The 8,303-nt window shown below is 37.2% G+C and overlaps 1 long non-coding RNA gene across 1 annotated transcript; it reads right to left on the bottom strand.

Moving 5' to 3' along the window:
* Window positions 1–1,515: 1,515 nt before the first annotated feature.
* On the bottom strand, window positions 1,516–4,042 carry LOC115029558 (uncharacterized). Its single transcript, XR_003835120.2, has 3 exons — window positions 3,988–4,042; window positions 3,411–3,630; window positions 1,516–1,617 (listed from the first exon to the last, which is right to left on the bottom strand). It is a non-coding gene; the product is annotated as an uncharacterized LOC115029558 (long non-coding RNA).
* Between the last annotated feature and the right edge of the window lie 4,261 nt (window positions 4,043–8,303).

Genomic DNA, 8,303 nt, shown 5'->3' with positions numbered 1-8,303 from the left:
CCAGATGTCCCTCAACAGAGGAATGGATACAGAAATTATGGTACATTTACACAATGGAGTACTACTCAGCTATTAAAAAGAATGAATTTATGAAATTCCTAGCCAAATGGATGGACCTGGAGGGCATCATCTTGAGTGAAGTAACACAATCACAAAAGAACTCACATAATATGTATTCACTGATAAGTGGAAATTAGCCCAAAACTTAGGATACCCAAGATATAAGATACAATTTGCTAAACACATGAAACTCAAGAAGAATGAAGACCAAAGTGTGGACACCGTGCCCCTTCTTAGAATTGGGAACAAAACACCCAGGGAAGGAGTTACAGAGACAAAGTTCGTAGCTGTGATGAAAGGATGGACCATTTAGAGACTGCCGTATCCAGGGATCCATCCCATAATCAGCTTCTAAACGCTGACACCATTGCACACACTAGCAAGATTTTGCTGAAAGGACCCAAATATAACTGTCTCTTGTGAGACGATGCCGGGGCCTAGCAAACACAGGAGTGGATGTTCACAGTCAGCTATTGGATGTATCACAGGGCTCCCAATGGAGAAGCTAGAGAATGTACCCAAGGAGCTAAAGGGATCTGCAACCCTATTGTTGGAACAACATGATGTACTAACCAGAACCCCGGAGCTCTTGTCTCTAGCTGCATATGTATCGAAAGATGGTCTAGTCGGCCATCAATGGAAAGAGAGGCCCATTGGACTTGCAAACTTTATATGCCCCAATATAGGGGAATGCCAGGGCCAAAAGAATGGGAATGGGTGGGTAGGGAAGTGGGGGGCGCTATGGGGGACTTTTGGGATAGCATTGGAAATGTAATTGAGGAAAATATGTAATAAAAATATTAAAAATTAAAAAAAAAGATCTAATAAGATATTATAATGCTCAACATTTTTAAGATGGTCAGCTGATACATTCTTTTAAAAATGAGTTCGGGAAAATGTCACTTTTCTTTAAAAGATATAACACTTCCTTTCAAGGGTGATGGCAATGATCTAATCACAGTTGCCTTTTGCCTGAAATTTTCTGGATTCTGAGCAGTGATCTCTCTCATTTAGTCTGTTTGCCTTTTCTTTTTCTGGGCTGTGATTCTTAAAAAACAACTTAGTGACATATATATTAACATCTCTCAATTTACATGTTGGTTAGATTCCTGGAAAGTGGCAAATGATTCAGAAACACTTAGATCAATAGAAATTTTGCATAATAAAAAGAATATATATTCTAGTAGCTTTAAGAAAATGAAGATTCTGCCCTATTTTTTATATATGACATCAAAATAAACTGTAAATAGTTTATGCAAATATGTGAATATATAAAAATGCTTATTCGCAAGCAGAAACACCCCATGCACACACATAGACCTACACCACACACACACACACTTTTTAATAGATCTATAATAAACAAGGTATGAAGCCATTGGCATTTCTCATATTGTCAAGTGTTAAACACAAAAGTGAAACATGAACACACAATGGACACAAGCTTACATTTATAGGTGTCGAGGAGTCTAAATATTCTTGCCACTGAGATCAAACAGGTTCCATGTTATCTTCAAGTAGATTCATAACAAATCCCTATGTATTTCTATTTTTTATCTGCAAGTAGATTCATAACAAATCCTGTATATTTATAAGTCTGTCATGTATTTCTTATTAGCTTTTGCATTTGTAAATAAATAAAGCCCATGTTATTTCCAAATTGGTACATGCTCTCTCTCTCTCTCTCTCTCTCTCTCTCTCTCTCTCTCTCTCTCTCTCTCTCTCTCTCTCTCTCACACACACACACACACACACACACACACACACACACACAGCTAGTATTTTCCTAGAGTGCTGATTATTAAATATTCAAAAGCTTGTAAACCTGATAACTACTAATAGCTGATAGTAAACATAATGAAAAATGTTTACAGCACACTATAAACAGCAGCCCTCCATTCCTCTGCTCCTCCCTAAATGACCAATTGACCAGTTCCTGTGGGCAAACCAGTTGTTAGTTATACAATGGCAAAAGTCATTAGGATGTAACCATTTTAGGGTGTTTAAATTTTTAAAATGTACTTAATTATCAGCTATTTAAAAAGCAAATATTTTGAAGGCAATGCTGAGGAAATTAGACCTTGAACATGTTTTCAAATAGTATTGTTTTTATTGTTGTCTATGATGTTAACTCTTTTGTTTCTCTTCTTAAAAATCCCAGGAGTTTTTAATTTACCTAGGAGTTCTATACACATCTTGAAGCATTTTTGGACTAGGGCAATGTAAATATACTGTATTGTATATTCACTGAATATTTGTAATGATTTAAAGATCACTAAACAGTACTGTATCTTGCTCCTGGATTGTTCCTCAAAGACTTCAGTGTAAAGCCATGGTGCTGGGTCTGTGAGAAGGTTCTATGGGTCCTTGCAGCATAAACCTGACAGCCTATATTCCACCTCATAAACCCAAGTGAAGGTTAAAGGTGAGAACTGACTCCACAGAGTTCTCCTCAGATCTCCAAGTGTAAATCAAGATTCCGATGATATCTGTTCTTCACTCTATAGTTATAGTTATAGGAAAAAATATCTGTAAATACCCTAACATTAATTAGTATAATAAAATAGATAAATGAGTGACGAAATATTTTCTGTGTAGTTTTCCATCATTTCCATAATTTTAATAGTCAGTGAAAAAAATTTTGCTATTTGTTAGCTATTTTTATTTCTTCACTTATAGTATTATTGATTATCATGCCCTGTGCTGAAGGGTCACCTATTTGTTTCCATATTTGTTTTAACTGCAAATAACTATCATTTTTTTATCTTATTTCATAATGCAAATACATGTTTTCGAGTTTGATATTTGTCTTTTGAGTGTTTATATTGCTTCTGCTTTAAAGAAAGTGATGACTCCATTAGCTAGTCAAGCCAGGTGTAGCCATCTGCCTGTTATCCCTGGGCTCAGGAGGCTAAGGCGGGAAGATAGCAAGTTTGAGACCAACTTCCCTGACAGAGAAACCACACATAGGAAATCTTAACAATATGGTTCCTTAAACAAGGGCTGAATGATGAAAACACCCGTTGACATGGCAACATGGAGAGGAAAGCATAATTCCACTCCTAGAAGAACAACAGGTAACTAATGACTGCTGAGAGACTGAAAATTCATCTTCCCCAGAGACAAGCCCCTAGTATGGTTATGCAATACCAAGTAGCCAGCCCTAAAAATATAGACAGAACACAATACTAAAGGAAAACAACAGTCTGTGTTTATGTATTTACTTGCTATAGATGTAATAATAATAATAATAAATAGGCCACTAATTTGAGAGGGAGTAGCAAAAGATAGAAGGTTTGAAGGGAGAAAAAGAAGGTCTTTGAATAGTGAAGCACCACAGAGGTCTTAACCTGATGCCTTGGAATTCGTGCTTTATCGTTAAAACTGACGATTTTTGATGTTCGTTTGTGATGACTTTGAAGATGTCTTACTATTTTACCAGACACTAATTCCCAAATCCATTTGCTGTCGCTGATTTGCTACACCATGTCCATTATGTTTTAGGTCTCTTTCTTGGCCTTCAATTTTGTTCATTTGCATTTCTCCATCTCATTTGGAATGAGCACAGTCCTATGACCAAAAAAAAAAAAAAAAAAAAAGCTTTCTAATTAGCTTCAGAATCTGGCAATGAAGTGCCCACTCTTTATTCTTTAAAATCACCAGGCATTTTCTTCTTTCCATTTCCCACATTAATTTAAGAATTATTAAGTCCTCCTCAGAATATACATGCATTCACATTCGAGTCTCATATTAAAAATTGTATTACATTATAAATTCAGATGACTGGTAATATAATCATTTGTACACCTGAGAGAAATAAAAAAATACTGTCTTCCATCACTAGCCCCCACACTGGTAGAGATGAAGCATATTATACAGTTATATCTGTTAAAAGCACTTTTAGTTCAACCAAAATTGGGGTCTCACCATCAAGCAACATAGCAGAAACCGAGAAGCAAAATGTAGGTAAATTCATTTACTTGTCTTCCGAAACACTGGAATAACCCTGTATTTTGAGGGGAATAACTGTGTTAATGGGGAAAATACATTTTGTAGAAATGTGAATACCACAGTACTCATACTTTAGCTATTATAATCTGAGAATATAATAATTGTATTTTATTTTCAAAAGCCTTAAGAAATATATTCTAATTTCTAAACTAAGGCAAAAGCTATTTTGAAGCCTACAAGTTTATATTTTGCTCAGTTTATTATATTTGTGCAGAAACATACATATTTTTATAATAACAATGATAATTAAGAAATTGGGAAATGTTACCATTTGAAAGTTAGTATTCAAGTATTTTATAATGCAATCAAATACAGTATGGTTTGGATTAATAGTTAACTGTATATGCATGTGTACATATGTATATGTGTTTATATGTGTGCATATATACAAATATACATATATGTGTGCATGTGTTTTGTGTGCTTATAAATGTTTGGGGGGTATTCCTGCATGTATGTCTGTATGTTATGTGTGCTGTATGTTTGTGTTTGCACATATAGGCACATTAATGCATATGTGTGTTGTGTGAATAAGTGTGTATGTGTTTGCATATGTCATTTGTGTACATGTGTGCATGTATGTTTATACCTCCTCATCTTGAAAAGTTTTCCCATCTGTCTGAAGAACTCAGGGAATGGTTTAATTAAGGCATGCTTTTGACTTAACCCATAAAACTGTGATTATAACTGGTATGTGATTAATAATATGTGGCAAACATATAATATAAAAAATATCTTGGCGTAACTCTAACCATGCAAGTGAAAGACCTGTATGACAAGAAGGTCAAGTCTCTACAGAAAGGAATTGAAAAAGATATTAGAAGTTGGAAGTATTTCCCATGCTCATGGATCAGTAGGATTAACATAGTAAAAATGGCCATCTTACCAAAAGCAATTTATAGATTCAATGCAATCCTCATCAAATTTTCAACACAAACAATACTTTACAGACCCTGAAAGAACAATTCTCAACTTCATGTGGAGAAAGAAAAAAATCTAGGATAGCTAAAAATCATTACAATAAAAGAACTTCCAGAGTTATCTCCATCCATGATCCTAAAATGTAAAAAGCAATAGTAATAAAAAAAACTGCATGGTATTGTATAGAAACAGACATGTTGATCAATAGAGTCAAATCTAAGTGAAAGAAATAAACCCACACACCTACAAACACTTGATTATTGACAAAGAAAGCAAAACCATACAATAAAAAAAAAGCATCTTCAACAAATGGTGTTGGTCTAACTGGATGTCTATCTGTAGAAGAATGCAAATAGATCCACATTAATCACCCTATACATATATCAAGTCCAAATGTATCTAAGACCTCAACATAAGACTGGATACACTACATCTAATAGAAGAGAAAGTGGGGAATAGTTTTGAATGCATTGGTACAGAATACAACTTCCTGAACAGAATGCCTCTATCTCAGGCACTAAGATCAACAACTCATAAACAGGACTTCAGGAAACTGAACATCTTCTATAAGGTCAAGGACACTGTCAATAGGACAAAGCAACAGCCTACACAGTGGGAAAAGATCTTCATCAACTGTACATCTGACAGTGAGCTAAAATCCAAAACATAAAGGGCTTTAGATAGACACCAACAACCCAAATAACTCAATTTAAAAAGGGGTACAGAGCTAGTCGGAATTCTCAATAGATGAATCTCTAATGGCTAAGAAATACTTAACCTAATGTTCAAAATCCTTAGGCATCAGGGAAATGCAAATCAAAACCACTTTGACATTCCACCTAAATCCCTCAGAATGGCTAGGATCAAAAATTTAAGTGACAATACATGCTGGCAAGGATGTAGATCAAGGGGACCCAAACACTCTTCCATTGCTTGTGGGAGTGCAAACTTGTACAACCACTCTGGAAATCAATTTGGTGGTTTCTCAGAAAATTGGGAATAGTTCTACCCCAAGACCCGGCTATACCACTCCTGGACATATACCCAAAATATGTTCCACCATACCACAGGACATATGCTCAATTATGTTCATAGCAGCCTTATTTGTCCTAGCTAGAAAATGAAACAACCTAGATGCCTTTCAACTGAAAAATAGATAAAGAAAATATGATTCATTTACACAATGGAATACTACTCAGTTATCTAAAACAAGGACATCATGAAACTTCCAGGCAAATGAATGAGACTAGAAAATACCATCCTGTGTGAGGTAATACTGACCCCAAAGGAAATGCATGGTATGTTTTCACTTATAAATTGGTATTAACCATAAGGTACAGGATAATGAAGCTACCATCCACAGACCCAAAGAAGTCAAATAACAAGGAAGGCCTTGTTATTCAAGGATGCTTGAATCTCACTCAGAACGGAAAATAAACTATATATAGGAGGTGAATAAAGGGAGGGATCTGGGGTGGGAGAGGGCATTGGAGAAGGAACAGGGCAGGAGGATCAGGTATAGGGAGAACCAGGGAAAGAGTATGGAAATCAGTGGCAGGAACGGGTGGGGATGGAGGGGAGCATCTCCAGAACTGGTCAGAGACCAGGGATGGAAAAGTTCCAAGAAGTCTATAGGAATGACTCTAGCTGAGACTCCTAGCAGTGGAAGAAATGGAGCCTGAAGTGGCCACCTCCTGTAGCAGGCAAGACTCCCAGTGGAGGGATAGGACACCAACCCACCCACAAAAACTTCAACCCTAAATTTGTCCTATCTACAATATGTCAGGGACAAAAATAGAGCAGAGATGGAGAGAATGGCTAACCAATGACTGGCCCAAATAGAGATTCATCCCATGGGCAAAAATCAGTCTCTGACACTATTAATGATTCTCTACTATGCTTGTAGACAGGAGCGTAGGGTAACTGTCCTCTGAGAGGCTTCACCAACAGCCAATGGAAACAGACAAAGGGACCCACAGACAAATATTAGATGGAGCTCAGGGATTCATGGAAAAGAGTTAGGGAAAGAATTGAGGGACATGAAGGGGATAGGGATTTTTCAAGAAGACCAATAGAGTTAACTAACCTAGACTCTTGAAGGCTCCCAGAGACTGAACCACAAGCAAGCATGGGCTGGACCTAGGCGCTGCCCCAACCCTGAGCACTTATGTAACAGAATAGCAGCTTGGTCTTCATGCACATCCCCCAACAACTGGGAGTGGGGGCTGTTCCTAACTTTGTTGCCTGCTCAAGGACCCCATGACCCTATCTGGGCTGCCTTGTCTGGGCTCAGTGGGAGAGGATATGTTTAGTCCAGCAATGACTTGGTATGCCGGGATGGGTTGATACCCAGGGGGTGCGTCTCCTTTCTCAGAGGAAAAGCAGAGTGGTGCTAGAAGAGGGGCTTATGAACATGGGGGAACCAGGAGGAGTGGAGTTGCAATCAGGACATACACTTAATTAATTAATTAGTTAATGAAAAAACAATATGTGGCAAAAAGTAACAAGTACAATGTTTCTACCTAAATCTACGGTCTTTCATTTAAAGGTGTGGGCATTTCCCTTTAATCAAGTAGTATAAAGTAGCAAACCCGTTAAGATCGTGTGAACCATACAAATTATACAAATTATAATTTCAAGGACATAATCATTACATTTCTCATTGCTGCAACAAAATTCCTGATAAGTAACTCAAGGAAGGATTTATGTAGGATCACATTTCCTGAGTATAGTCCATCCATAGTGACTTGGAAGGTGTGGTGGCAAGATGTGAGACAGCTGCTCATGTTGAATTGTAGTCAAAAAGAAGAGAATGGCAAATGTTTCTGCTCGGCTCATTTTCTCTCTTTTATTCAGTCCTGGGACCCAACCCATAGTTTGATACCACCTACATATAAGGTAAATCTTCTTGTCAGTGGTGACACAGAGGTGCAGCTCTACAATGTCACCACAGCAGCTAGAGGAATTCACTTGTCCTTCTAAAGACCTTGGCTGAAGCAAACCCTAGATTTGTAGTTTCAGTGCGGGAAAGGATGTCAGGACTAGCCAGTGTGAAGCAGAACCTGGATTTTATTAAAAATAGTAAGAAGAACTCATGAATAAAAGACATTGAAAGTGTGAATGTGGGCTTCTTAAAGGAGAGTTGCAGTTTGTTAAAATGGCATTTTTTAACAAACACTTTAAGCTTGAAGTTTAAGCAAAAGAAAGATGCTCAGGGAAAGAATGAAGCATGGCCAAGAATGAGTATAGACATCCCAAGTAGGAGCTGCTATCAAGTGTTTTAGCATTAGCCACTTAGAGCGTGTTGGGGG

The sequence above is a fragment of the Mus caroli genome, unplaced genomic scaffold (genome assembly GCF_978045245.1).
Source record: "Mus caroli unplaced genomic scaffold, Mus_caroli_1 scaffold_2, whole genome shotgun sequence".
Taxonomy (NCBI): Eukaryota; Metazoa; Chordata; class Mammalia; order Rodentia; family Muridae; genus Mus; species Mus caroli.
Note: the sequence above shows the minus strand (reverse complement) of the source record. Positions and strands in the feature narration are given on the sequence as shown.